Consider the following 15,205-nt stretch of genomic DNA (forward strand, 5'->3'; position numbering starts at 1 on the left):
AAAAAAAAGTACTTAAAAAGATATAGGTTAGAAGATAAAACATCTAATTCCAGCCATTTAACCAGTATTTTCAGTGACCTCAAGAAAGTCTCTTTCAGATTTCCTACACTGTAAAAAACGGTATTTGAATTAGAATTGGAGGTTTCCAGTTCTGGATACTCATTAGAATTTAGGATGAGGATCACTTTAAATGTACTTGTAATAATGGTATGCTCTTTGCTGGGTGGGGGGAAAAAGTAGAAAAAAATTTCACTTAGAAATTTGTGTAAAGTCTTTATGAGTGAAATGACATCTGAATTTAACTTCAGAAAGACTTCAAAAAGAAAAGTATAAGAACAAAAATAAACACATTATAAAGGAAAACAGAAGGGAAATGAAAGAAATGTGGGACAAAAAGCATAATATATAAAATTAGGTGATGTTATAATGGTTGAGTTGTCACATAGTAGTTCCTTCTCCCTGCATATGCATATTGTTGAAATTTTCCACAAAGATACACAAAAAATTTCCTCAAGCTCCAGTTTACCCTTTCTAGAAAGGCACATTAAATACTCTGAGTCAATAGTTCCCAGAGTATGGTATCCAGAGAACTGTCATTATTAGGGCATTTATCTGAAATGCAAATTATTAGAATCCCCCCCCCCACATCTATGGTATTAAAACCTCTGAAGGTAAAGCCAGCAATCATCATTCCTAAAAACCCTCCATAGGATTCTGATTTATGCTTCAATTTGAGAGTTACTATTCAAGCTTCATGTTAAATCAAGCTAAAGTTCAATGTAAGAAGAAGCATACACAAACTTATATTTTGCTACATGGTACAGAATCTTCAAATAAAAATAAGAAAAAAATAATATTGTTTAGAGGATTAAATGGCATAACACATAAAAATACATTAGAATATGCCTGAAATAAGAATTAAATGAGGGACGGGCCAGTGGAGCTGGCGGCCCCGGCAAGTGATGGTGATCTGCGACCGGCTCTGTCGCTTGGTGGCTAGGTCTGTCTGTCTGTCCATCCAGGGGTGCCATCATGGCGGACGTGGCCAGTCAGGTGCTCCTGGGCTCTGGTCTCACCATCCTGTCTCAGCCGCTCACATATGTGAAAGTGCTCGTCCAAGTGGGATATAAGCCTCTTGCCCCAACAATAGGACGAAATATTCTTGGGTGGCAAGTATGTCAGCTTCCTGGTCTCTCTTGTTATGCTCAGCACATTGCAAGCATGGATGGGAGGCATGGGTTGTTCACAGGCTCAACTCCAAGACTGTGTTCAGGAGTCCTTGGAACTGTTGTCCTTGGTAAAGTTTTACTGCATTACCAGGAATTCGACAAGGTTGAGGAATTAGGACCTGCAAATGTTCAAAAAGAAAGCTCATCTTCCTTTGACCAAGTTATCAAAGCGACAACTCAAAAGATGATCGCTCCTTCTGCTGCTACTCTCATCACACATCCCTTCCACGTGATCACTCTGAGATCTATGGTACAGTTCATTGGCAGAGATTCCAAGTACTGTGGACTTTGTGACTCCATAGTAGCCATCTATCGGGAAGAGGGCATTCTAGGATTTTTTGCGGGTCTAATTCCTCACCTCCTAGGTGACATCATTTCTTTGTGGCTCTGTAACTCACTGGCCTACCTCATCAATACCTATGCACTGGACATCGAGGTTTCCACTATGAATGAAATGGAAAGTTACTCCCAAACTGTCACAGGATTTTTTGCCAGTATGTTGACGTATCCCTTTGTGCTTGTATCTAATCTTATGGCTATCAACTGCTGTGGGCTTGCTGGTGGATGCCCTCCTTATTCCCCAATGTATAGTTCTTGAATAGATTGCTGGTGCACGCTACAGAAAGAGGGAAATATGAGCCCAGGAAATAGCTTGTTTTTCCCGAAGGTCCCCTTTGGGAAGACTTATTGTTGTGACCTGAGAATGTTAATTTGAAGATGTGGGACAGGGACAGTGAGATTTCTATAGTCCCAGACGCACAGAATTTTGGGAGAAAAATATTGATTTCTATACAGTTGGCATGCTTTTTTAATAATCATTTAATCTTGGAAAAATGGGGGAAAAGAATTAAATGAATACTGATTTTTGATTTATTCTGTTCATATATACTAGTTTACAAAAGTCATCTGGATTTTACATAAAAAGTATGAAAATTAAAGCATCTATTTACCAACTTTCTACTATGATTTATTTTATATTGACAACCAAAATATTCTGTTTATCTGAAATGAAATGTGTTAACGTTGCCTACAAAAGGACACTCATGGAGATTAAATAGCAATAAGTCTTGATCACATTATTTTGCCTGACATAAACAAAAATTTTATTCCTTCCATGATTTCAAAGAGTCTCGATACATTGTAAATCACTGATTTTTGTTGTATAGAAGAGTAGAATGTAATTTTTTTATGTTTAATCAGTTCTATAATTATTTCAAAGGACAAAATTTTCGCTGAGTGCACAGACCATTATCTATTCCAAAATATTTCAGCTACAATGTTCCTTAGATTTATTTTAAATGTTTATCTCTAATACAGGGTTACATGAACTCAAGAGTTGAGCCAAAGGCTACATCTTAATATTAAAGTTTTAATGGCTTTTTCAGGTAAAATGCAGATTGGTTGCTGCTATTATTTTGGGTGGTCATCCAGTTCCATCATCAATCAGCTATGAAATGTTAAACTCTATGAACTGTAAATTTCTTCATCATACTAGGAGAGTTTGGCTGAGTCACTGCAAAATCTGAAATATTCAATAACTTTAATGGAGAAGAGACTTGACCTTTTGTTCTAAATCTGTCAATGACTAGTTTTATGACTTGGATGAACCATTTAATCTTTTTAAACATCAATCACCACACATATAAAAGAGAATGGACCAGATAAACCCCCAACTGCCTTTAAACTGTGTGTCTTTGTGTATACATTTTACCTAGGACACAGAATTTGAGAGTAAGTTCCAGAATATCTCAGACAAAAGGTAGTTTAAAAATTGGTGTAGCTCTGCACAACAATCAACTCAAAATGGGTCAAAGACCTATTAATTAGATCTGAAACTATGCCACTCCTAGAAGATAATATAGTGTCAACATTCCACACCTAGAAGATAACATAGTGTCAACACTCCAGCATATAGGTATATGAAATAACTTTCTCAATAGGATCTCTAAAGCTCAAGAAATAATGCCAAGAGCTAATAAATGGGATGACATCAAATTACAAGCTTCTGCACAGCAAAGGAAACAATTAGGAATCTAAAGCAAAAACCTGAAGAATAGGAGAAAATCTTTGCTAGCTACTATTTTGACAGAGGATTAATATCTAGACTATATAAAGAATTCCAAAAACCTTACACCAAAACATCAAATGACCCAATTAATAAATGGAGAAAAAAATTAAATAGACACTTCTTAAGAAATACAAATGGACAACAAATATAAGAAAAATGTCCAACATCATTAGCAATTGGGGAAATGCAAATCAAAACTACATTGAGATTTTATTTCATACCAGTCAGAATGGCAGTCATCAAGAATCCAAATAATAACAAATGCTGGAGAGGATGTGAAGAAAAAGGAACACTTTTACACTATTGGTAGAATTGTAAAGTTCTACAAGCACTGTGGAAATCAATATTCATGTTCTTCAAAAGGCAAGGAATGGAGCTACGGTGTGACCCAGTTAACCCCTCCTTGGTATTTATACTTAAGAATTAAAGTCATCATACTACAGTAATATGTGCATGTTTATAACAGCAGAATTCACAATAGTCAGATACGGAACTAGCCTAGGTGTCCATTAGTGGATGATGGATAAAGAAAATGTGTTATCTATACACAATGGAGTTTTATTCAGCCATAAAGAAAGATTATGTTACTTTCTGGAAAATGGATGGAACTAGACACCATTATGATAAGTGAAATAAGTCAAACTCAGAAGGTTAAGAGTCATATGTTTCTTCTTATGTGAAATCTGGAGAGAAAAAAGAAAAGTAAAGGTGGAGGTGGATATTATGGAAATCAAAGAGAGGTTAGGGAGGGAGTGGGGAAGTACTGGGGAGTGTATTGGCCAAATTATATTTGTTATGTGTATGTACAAATATGTAACAACAAATACCACCATTATACACAAATATAATTCACCAATAAAAGTTGTTGAAAAAATGGGTGGTAGATTGTATGAGCTTTGATTTCCTTGTTTTGGGAGCAGTAAGTTATAGCTAGCCAGACAATAAGGTTATCATGATTCATGTATGATTTAACTCAATATTGCAATGGTTGGGTACATATAGAAATATATGATCACACACAGATATATTGCTTAGTACATACACATTCCTTTGCTTAGTCAGCAGAAAGGAACTATAAGCAACAGTACACCTATAGCAATAAACAGATTCCCATCCTAGGGCTCTCTGGAATGTGATTTGAAACCACTCTTGGAAACTAAATAAATAAATCCAGATCTTGGTTGCTAATATCATTCACCAATTAAAACATCCAAGATTCTTTGGAGAAATTGCTATTTCTATGATTCAGTCAGAAGTTATACAAAATGAGCCAGGAGAATCTAATTTTGTTAGGGAATATTTGAAACAATATCCAGAATTATGAGTTTCGGTAGAGTCAGAGGCCACCTGAAAGAGCTCCTAACAGCCAACGCTAGAGGGATTTAAGCAACAAAATAAAGTAGTATTGGATTTATAGCCTAAGGTGATATAAATAATTGAATAAATAATTGAGAAAATTAGAAGAAATAAACCTCTCACGTAGAATCATAAATAATTTATGTATTTACTCATTGCTCAATAGAGAGAGCTAAAGTACCTATTCCTTAAGTGTGGGCTATGCATAGTTAGGTTCTTCCAAAGAGTACAGAGTGAAAATAGGTAAAAAGAAAAACTTTCCAGTGGCTAAATTGACAAATAATACTCCAGCCAAGTGATCAAGGTCAATATCATATAATGTATGTACTCTTGATATACTGTGATGTAAGTGGTACTTTAACTCTGTGATCTTCTTCCTCACCTTTCACAACACAAAATGAATCATGAGGAAAATATTTTTAAAAATTGAGAAAAACTACAAAATACCTGATCACTATTCTTCAAAATTATCAAGGTCATGAAAAATAAAGTCTGAGAAACTGTCCTATCCAAGATGATTAGAAGCAGATATGATAACTCAACATACTGTGGAATCCTAGGTGTGATACAGTAACAGAAAAAGAAAGGCACTAGTTATAAATTAAGGGAATTTTAATAAAATATTAACTTTCTTAAATATAGTGTATCAATGTTGCTCCAAGGGTTGTGAAAAAGGCACAATAATAAAAATATTTTACATGCAGAATATAAAAGCTGAAAGTGACCTGTACCCAACTTTTCTATATTCTAAAATAAAAATAATATAAAATTTAATCCTTTAAATATGATGACTGAATCAGAAATTATAATTTATTAGCATTTTACAGGACATTATCATACTTTTTCTGGATGTTAATTTTTTGATTCAGAAATATAGTTTTTTGATACTTGACATTTTTCTTGTAACTTTAATGATAGGGCTATAATGCTGTTTCAAATGTTGACATGCTGATATGAATAACAGTCGATCAAAATTGAAATGCATTGTTCAAGAAGTTTTAGTAGGTACCTTAATGGTCCTCTCATGAAAATAGGAATGGAAAGGCAGCTTTACAGGATGCTATAATTGTCATTTTAGAATTGCAGGGGAAATCTATTTCAATAAAAACTGGAAGATTTTGTAGACTTTCTGTACGGACTTCACATGTTTCTATTTTTAACTTTATTCATGACTGTCTTATCATTACATTTGAATTTTATTTTATTAGCCATGTCTTTATGTCTCCTAGGAGTGCTATAGTTGCAAATGAGGAATAGCAAAGATTAGATGGTAAATCTGACTGTAACAGAGGCTTGATTTAAAATTTAGTAGCAATATTTGATTCCGAGGACTTGTCATCTTTTAAAATAAAGTAAAAATAGCAGTAGTTTTTGAATAGCAGTAGTTGTCCCCAGCTTGTCTAATGTAGTTGGTTTGCTTAAATATTTTCAGTGTCCCCTCTATTTATCTGTCTCAACTGACAGCTCTTCACTTCACCTTTCCTGCTCTCAGACAACATGGGGAGGAAGGAGTCTTACTCTCCTCCCCCATTCACTTTCTCAAACCCTCAGGGAAGCCAAAATGTCAGCTTTTGACTCTGAAAAATATTCATTCATCACATGGAGTTCATTTCTATTTTATACTCTTCTTCCTTGTATTGTTTTCTAAACAATATAATAATTCCAGTATATAAGCAATTATAAGAGAGGAATCGGGTCATTACTTTTAGTTGTCGTCCTCTTTCTTAACCCAGTTAAGTGATGTCTCAGAGTTATAATTCAAGAATGTATTACTGATGATCTCTGATTTTATTATTTAAAAGAAAAAACACGATAGCTTGCACATTTTGCAGTGTCTCAGCTCCTAAAGATAGGGGAAACATTAAAGTTTAACACATTTTTTAAAACTACATATCAATATGTTGGTTAAATTTTATTTAAGAACAGATTGACTCTATTGTAAAAACCAAGCATACCATAGTATAACGTAGAAACTCTATCTTTCCTCTCATTTATTTTTCAATTTTTAGTAAAAATGTAGTTTTGGAGGGTATGGAGTTTGACAAGTTCTTCAGCAATATCTACTCAGTTTCTATAAAGAGTTTCTAGAGTCATAAATCCTGAATGTTATTCTATATGTACGTCATTTCATTATTAACACACCTTTAGCTTCTCAACACATTAGAATCTCAAAACACCTTTAGTTTTATGTAAAAAGCTCATAAAACACCTTCATCTATATAGATGGAACATCAAAAATCTTATCTGGATTTCAGTGGTGCATGGAACAAATGAAGATATCAATTACCTTGAGGATAGGAAAATCCAAAGAAAAGGCAGGAATAGTTGATATCTGGGAGAGGGTCAGAGAGAGAAAGAACAATGTTGATGAAAATTAAGTCCTTAATTAGAAAAGGGTCAACACAGAGGAGTTGTTGCAGGTCTGAGTAATTACAAAATTAAATGGAATTCATGATGTGTTTTTGGTTTTATAATTTGAATATTTGGAAATTTGGCTCATATATTGCTAGTTATTTTCCCATATTACCCCATAGTCAAAATATATCCAAGAGAAACATAGGAGACTTATAAATATCTGCAACTTCCCTATACCATAAAGAGCTCTTCATCTATTATGAAATACTGTGAGTTGAACTCTCCAACTTTCATTATGTTATAGTTGACAGGCAATATGTTAATATGTTCCAATATGTCTAGAATTTACAGAATTTTCTGACCGTGAAAATTTTCCACTTGAACAAAATATTCTATGCAGCCCCAATGTATAACATAGATAAAAGAGTAGTTTGAGTGAAGCTGGGAATATTCAGCATAATTCTAACTATGTTGCCTCCCTAGTAGCCTTTGCAGTGGAACCAGGTAACCATGGGGAATTCTAGGGCTCTCTGGAATGTGATTTAAAACCACCCTTGGAAACTAAATAAATAAATCCAGTCAACAAAATATAACAATTTTTGGATGATATTTTTTAAGTTTTTTGCAAGTCATTTGTAAGTCGTTGGAAATCACTTCACTCCCCCCTGCACGGTAATTTTAGTGATAAAATAATGGCACAAGATTAACAAAAATCAAGTATCACAAAATAGTTGAAATGAGTCCCCATTTTAATTTCCCTCTTCTAATTCCCACGTATATTAATAGTTCTAATGATTTCATCCAAAAGTATCCCATGCACATGCCTGTGTCTGTGCACACCCACCCATGAGCTTCTTATTTACCCAAGTGAGAAAGTAAAAATCACTGATTTGTAAATTGTTTTTTTCTACCTAAGAGTAGATCTTAAGATATTTTTTCATATTTAAGAACATATTTATCGTACTACATATTGCAAATTAATTATTTTCATAGACTAATATTCATTATCAATACTTATTAAAACTATTATCTTTTCCATCTAAGCATTTTTATTAATTGCAATTAGTTGATGACAATCTTTGTATAGAAATCTCTTCAGATGTTCAAGCACTTACATAGGATGGAGTCTCAGAGGTAAAAATGCTGCAGAATTATTGCAGAATTTCTCTCAAGTCAGCAAAGGAGACACATTAATAAGAAAGAGACTCTTCCTCCACGAAGTGATATGCCATTATTATCTATTTTAACTTTTCCAGATATTTGGAAATAATGTTTGATTTTTAATTTTAATTGGCATGTCTTAATAGCTAGTGGGTTGAGCATATTTTCATATAAAGTCATCTCATTTTTCTGTGAAATACCTGCTTGTATCAGTGTCCCATTTTCTAATCAATTGGTAACTCTTCAAATATAAAGGAAATTAATACTTTGTATATGGTTTGAAAAAGGTTTCCCAAATTCTCTATTTTAAAATTTTATTTCAGAATTCATATTTAATATTATTTTCTTGTATGGCTTTTGATGTGATATCAAAGATAATTGTGAATAGTTAATAGTGGTTAGAATCTGTTTTATGTTGGCTAGTAATCTGTATAAAATCCACCATTGAAACAATATTCTCCCTTGATTTTAGGACACTTGTATGTATCTCATGTAGTGTGTTTCTTACATTTTGATGTGGGGAACTATTTAACATATTGTTTTTTGTTTTTTTTTTTTGCTTTTGATTTGAAGTTCATATTCAAGTTGAGACACAGGCAGGGAGAAACCAACACAGAACCTGTTACAAGAAATCACAAAGCTATTGACCTAGCAAAAAATTCCAAAATGAAAAAAAAAATTGTCTTTTTTATCATTAGAGCCCTGTATGTTCACAGTATTTATTTCTACAAAATAAGCTATTATAACATTCAATGATTTAAACTAAGACTGTATTATCATCCCTAATAACTTTGGGGATTGATGTGTTAAACCAGATGATTTTCTTTGGCATCTTTCATATAGTCTCACTTAGATGAGAACTGCTTCTAGACTTGTATAAAAGCTTCCTTCTTGCACTTAAACTAAGATGGTTGGACTTAAAGGGTGAACTGGTCACCACTTATACCCTTACTTCTAACTTTTCATTTATAAAGTTACTGGTACAAGTGAAAATAACTTATTTTCAATGAACATAATAAAAACTTCAATAATTTTAAAAGTAAAGACAAATGTAAATAAGAGCATTTTTTCATATGAAGGTTTTTTTCCCCCCTAAAGAATCTGTTGAGACCTTGGAAAAGAAAAAAAGGGTCTCTATATACCACTAGTCCACCATAATTAATGTTATCATAAAATCATTTTTTTCTTTTTCCAATTAATTACTTCCTATTATTCTTATCATTTTATCCAAAAATAGAGCTATAAAGGAGAACAGGTATAGAACAGATATAATTGCCTGCATTTTTTCAGGTAGAAATGAGGAGGTTCTGAAATCTCACCCTATGCAAGTCATGCACCTAGCACATAGCTTGGGTGGTTTTGAATCTGAGTGATCTAACTTCTAATCATGTGTTGTACCATAATAGCAATCTCTCTATGACTAACACTTATAATCTGCTACTAAGTAAAATCTTAAGAGAATAGTAAAGTAAATGTTAATGCCTTCTCTTTTTAGATGGCAAAATTGAGGTTAAGAAATGATAAATAGCTTGTTGTAGGACTTCAGAGCTAAGAAGTAGCAAAATGAGCTTTAGGATCCAAGTTTGTTTGATTATGTGATAAACATTCTTTATGCTGAATATCCTTAATCAGTGTGCTACTCATCGTTTCTAGTGGTATTTCTAGTGTTTTACTGAAACTATTTTGCATGAAGGTTAATGGATGAAATATCTATGGGATCATTTGTGCATATCTATAACTCACTAACCTGCCTCTTTTGTGTCTTTTTTTCCCCTCTCTCTTTCTATATTAACAAAAGGATTTTATTTTGCATTTTTATATTATTTTATTTATTCTAATTTGTTACATATGACAGAAGAATGCATTCTAATTCATATTACACAAAAATAGCACAATTTTTCACATCTCTGGCTATACACAGTTACACCATTCTTGTCTTCATACATGTACTTAGAGTAATGATGTCTGTCTCACTCCACTGTTTTTTCTACCCCCATGCCCCCTCCCTTCTCCTCCCCACCCTTTCCCCTATCAAAAGTTCATCTATTCCTCCCACACTGCCCCCTCATCCCCATTATGAATCAGCATCCTTATGTCAGAGGAAACTTTTGGCATTTGATTTTTTGGAATTGGCTTACTTCACTTAGCATTATATTCTCCAACTCCATTCATTTATCTGCAGATGCCATGGATAATTTTTTAACCTCCATGTCTACTATTACCAAGTAGAAAACATAAGTGTGTTTTAGTGTTATTTGGTCCTTCTTATGTTCAGAGTGTTAACACTTTTATTCTAAAATAAAATCACCCCATTGATTTTTCAAATCCTATAAGGTGAAAATTCTACACAGACTGAGAATTCACCAGTGAGGGTATGCCTTTAATATAATTTGTGACTGTTCTTCAAATAGAACAGAAAGGATTAGGAATTATTTCCTGTAAATGGCACTGATTTTCATCTTTTGAGAAATCTTGTCAGAGTGGAAGCTATATTTATTCTTCACAGGCCAAAATGTCTTTTATATATATGTGCTAAGAATTATTTTTTTTTAAATCATCTTTTGTGGAACTTATTTGGGTAAAAAATTAGAATAAACTCTGTCTATGAATAAGTAGCCATCTCAGCTCCAGTTAATCAGTTCAAACTCTGTACAAAACAGAATGAGGAAAAGTTCCTGTAGTTTCCTTTTTTATATCACCTGGGTGCCTGTAGATTGAATTAACATAGAGATTGGAATAACTATTTTCCCTGAAGTATAGAATTTAGGTTTTTGGCAAGAAGGTAGGAATGTTTCCTTTTTTATCTACTCTCTTTGTTTTATTAAGTGGCTAAATATTCCATTTGATTACACTAGGATTGATAATCTAAATCTAATATCCACACATTAATTCCCTGAAATTAAATTAGAAGTAAGATAAAATTTGTTAAGAGCTTTCAAACAAGGTATTCATCTGAAAGATTATTAAGGCTTAAGGCTATTGACTTAAAGGAACAGGACTCACTAAAATTCAATAACTAATTTTAATTTGAATTATTACATGACTATAAATATTATTTTTCAAAATTTGAATTAAAAATTAGGCTGTTTAATTGAAGATTACAATGTTATAGAAAATAAATTCTTTTAATTTATCAAAGATTATAATATGTATATTTTATATGTATACTTTTATGTGTTTTATATATGTAAAGTGAATTTGACTGAACACATAGATTTGCTTTATTTAAATTTATAGAAATATTTTCTATTATGTAATTCATCAACTCATTTGGGCTTTACCATAATGGCATGTATACAAATTCCCTACTTTGAAGACAGTCTTACCCCATAGCTGTCTATTAAGTCTGTGAACATGAATCCTTTACAAATGTCTTTGATCTGTGGTGGGTATAACAGATTACATATTGATGAGGGAATTCCCCAATCTAATCTGTTCTAAATTTTAATTACATTTATCTTTGGGCATGATAACTAAAAAGTATTTGTATTCTACTTTCAACAAGGCTGACTCCTTTTTCAGACAAGCTATATTCAAAGTTTCAAACCGGCTACCCAGCAACTAGCATGATTTGTGGGAGGTAAGAGGGGAGAGGGTTAGCCAGCTTGTGATAGGGGTTGGAGCAGCAGAGGTGCTTCTTTCCTTAAACCCCTCACCCCCCTTTTTTTCATGTTTCACCAGCAGAGGGGCAGTACCATCTCTCCTTTCTTTTCTACTTTCCAGCACCAAGAGATCACTCAGGCTTCAGGGGCTTCTTTCTTTCTCTCTCTGAGCTTTGGTGAGACTGTGCCCTGTCTTCCTCAGTGTCTTCAGACACACTTCATCTACCATCCTTCAGACCCATACCAGTATCCACCCTCCCTGGACCCAGTTAAGATGGTGACTTGGGAACCTATTTCCAGGAGAGTTAGAAAACACTTGAGCCCTGTTCTTGGATGTCTATGACTTTCAGTCTTCCTTGGGGCAGAACTTGTTTCCACTCATTTTTTTTCTTTAAAGCAGCTTAAGTCAGGAGAGCAGAAGAGAGGGGATCAAAGACCATGGAGGGAGAGAACAGCTCTATTTTAGTATTTAAAACACATTTACATTTGATTTAAAGTTGTCAATTATTCCCTAGCTCATTCAATCAGCCTTATGTTGGGATATATCCAAAGCTCTTTGGCCTCATTGATGGACATTATTTGTTCATTTGTAGGGGTGGATCCCTTGACTCAGTAGCCATAAATATGACTTTTTGGCTAGGGATGTGGGATTTGATTTTTTGTAGTCATCAGAACTCCCTTTCCTGGTCCTGTCTGACAAGAACAAACATCAAAGGACCCAAATACATGCTGGGCAGACCTTTTCCAATCTACCTCTCACTGTTTGGTGTCTCCACACTCCTCAACAGGTTGCATAGTGAGAAATCCTTATGCTTTCTTAATGCCGGGAAAAAAAATTTTTACTTGCATGATCCCAAGAAGCCCTTTCCCAAATCAACTTTTGAATGGCTTTGACCCTTCCCTCTTTTCAGAAATCTATGGCTCTGCCACCATCTCCTTCCCACTCTCGAAATTATCAAGGACCATGAAGAGTGATTTTTTTTTTTTTTTAGTTTTTCTTCAAGTTAACAAACTTTATAGCCACTTTTACATGGTTTTAGACAGAAGTCCTGAGGTTTCCAGGTGAGAGACAAAGAACTTTATCATTCATGGCACAGAAGGCAGTGTGAGTTTATTTGCATTAGCATTAGGATGCTAATTCCAAAGGAGCAAATTCAGACATAAATCAAGGTGGATGCTACATACAGTGGGATTCCAAGACAGGTAAGGAAGACTGAGTGTAGAAAATCTCAATATTTTGAAAAGGCTACTAGCAAACTGGAACGATCTTTGCCCTGAAAGGGGAGAATTTTGGATTGTATTGGTCAGCAAACAAATTGACCTCTTCACTGTCTTCCAAAACTCTTTTCATCACTAATCTCCTCAAAAAAATTCCAGAACAAAAGTTGTCAATTCTTTGTTCATAAGCGATATAGAACCTGGAGAGGCTCTTGGAGAACTGCCTCTAAGAAGGACCTTTATCTTCACCTTTATAATTTACCATCTGGCTCACAGTATCAAATAGTTGCTAAATTTTTCAAACTGTTGGATAATAACAATCTGTTTAAATATTTCTTAATTTGTTCCCCTGTATCTTTTAGTGATATTTTCTATATTATTGGCCACTCACTGAATATTCTTTGGATTATTGCAAAACTAATTACTCTGTAATTGTTTCTACATCCATACAAATTGAAGTAACAAACTTGTGTTTATTTATTTTTCTTGTTTGTTATGACTCTAAATATAGTCATTTTTCTCTAATATTTTTACTGGCTTGACTTGTCTCTTTTTATGATTTATCCTTCTCTTTGACAGTGTGTTAGTTACTCTCACTGGTTCCTTAGACTACATTTTCAGTGTGTTATTCTTAGGTTACTGTTGTTTTACTTTTCTTTGTTGTCTAATTCCCTTAGCACTTCTAGAATGTCTACCTTCTCTGATAGAAATTACATAGGAAATCTTACACTCCCTAGTCAAAGGAGACAAAATTAGAGCCATGTATTCTAGTTTTATCCCCACTATATTTTAATGTAGTAAATTCAAATTAGTGCTATGCACATGGATGCCCTTTCTACTGTGAACTAATATAGCAAAAAAAGCTATGACTACAAACTGCTTTTAAGTAATAATGTACTATGCATGTGTGACTAACTATAGCATTTAAAGGTATATATTCTGAAGTAAGACTGTAGCCTTGGGAAAAATTAGGAAGGATCTTCCTAATTTTCTCAAGTGGAAAGTAGGGTTTTACAGAGATTAAGTATGACATCTCTGAAATGCATTCTATGTACTAGAAAAGTAATTGTTGAAAAATTATTAATGAAATGCAAGGTAAATACACATTTATATATTACTTACCAAATTTAGTCAATATTTCTAAATACTTTTTGTTACACTAGAGGTTCAGCATTTCCTTTATTTTTTTTTCTATATTCTCTTTATTTTTTTTAAACAACTATTTTCTTACCATGGTTCTAGTATCCCAGACTCTTAACACACTAACAAAGGGACATTAGGGGAATAACCACATTGAGGAAAGAAAGCATTTGCTTACGAAAAGACATGGGAAAGTCAGAGTAACAAAGGAAGTGAAGTGATTTGCAGTTGCACAGAAAAAAATCAAATTCTCTCTTTCTCTTTGTGACAGTGAAGCTAGGACTCAGGGCCTTGCCTATGCTGGGCAAGATTTCTACCACTGCACTATATCCATAGCCCTTTTTATATTTTATTTTGAGACAGGATCCCTCTAAATTGCCCAGGCTGGCTTCAGACTTGCAATCCTCCTGCCTCATCTTCCCAAGTAACTGGTATTATGGGTGAGCATCACTACAAATTCCTAGGCAAAGATGATTTTTTGATACAAGTAGATAAAAGGAATGTCTTATTTACAAACTAAGATTTGTTTAGATAAGACTATGTTAGTATATACCAAGGTAACCTTCATGTTTATTAACACATGTGACTGACACTCCAATGTTCATTAAGTTTGTTTTATTAAAAATAGGTCCAAGTGATTTTGTTTTCAAAATTTTTTTTTCCAAACCAACTGCTTTCGATAGTAATAATAATAATAATAACAATAATAAATAAATAAGTTAACATTTTTTATAGGTTGTCATACAGGAAAATAAACAATTCAAAATTTTATTCTCTTCCTAAGTATGTTTAAGACAAATTTGGGAGTGGGGGGCTTGGTAAAATGGCAAAGGAGGAGGGGAAGAGAGTATGTGTGAGAGTCATGCTTCCCTTGTATTTAGATTTTCACCTTCAACTGTTCTGATGCTCTGAGCAAGGAATAATTCACTGGGGAGACAAATATAGCCTCTGTAGTTCAATGCTCATGCTACTAGGAAAAGGCTTATAAATGATACTGCAGTTTTATGAACACGATGATTCACCTGTTTTTAGAATAAATGTCCTGAGAGGTTTGGTTTAAGAAAGCTAGAAACATG

The 15,205-nt window shown here is 33.6% G+C and overlaps 1 pseudogene; it reads left to right on the forward strand.

Moving 5' to 3' along the window:
* Positions 1 to 1,032: 1,032 nt before the first annotated feature.
* Positions 1,033 to 2,000, forward strand: LOC114089490 (mitochondrial carrier homolog 2 pseudogene; annotated as a pseudogene).
* Positions 2,001 to 15,205: the final 13,205 nt, after the last annotated feature.

This window comes from Marmota flaviventris, chromosome 4, assembly GCF_047511675.1.
Source record: "Marmota flaviventris isolate mMarFla1 chromosome 4, mMarFla1.hap1, whole genome shotgun sequence".
NCBI lineage: Eukaryota > Metazoa > Chordata > Mammalia > Rodentia > Sciuridae > Marmota > Marmota flaviventris.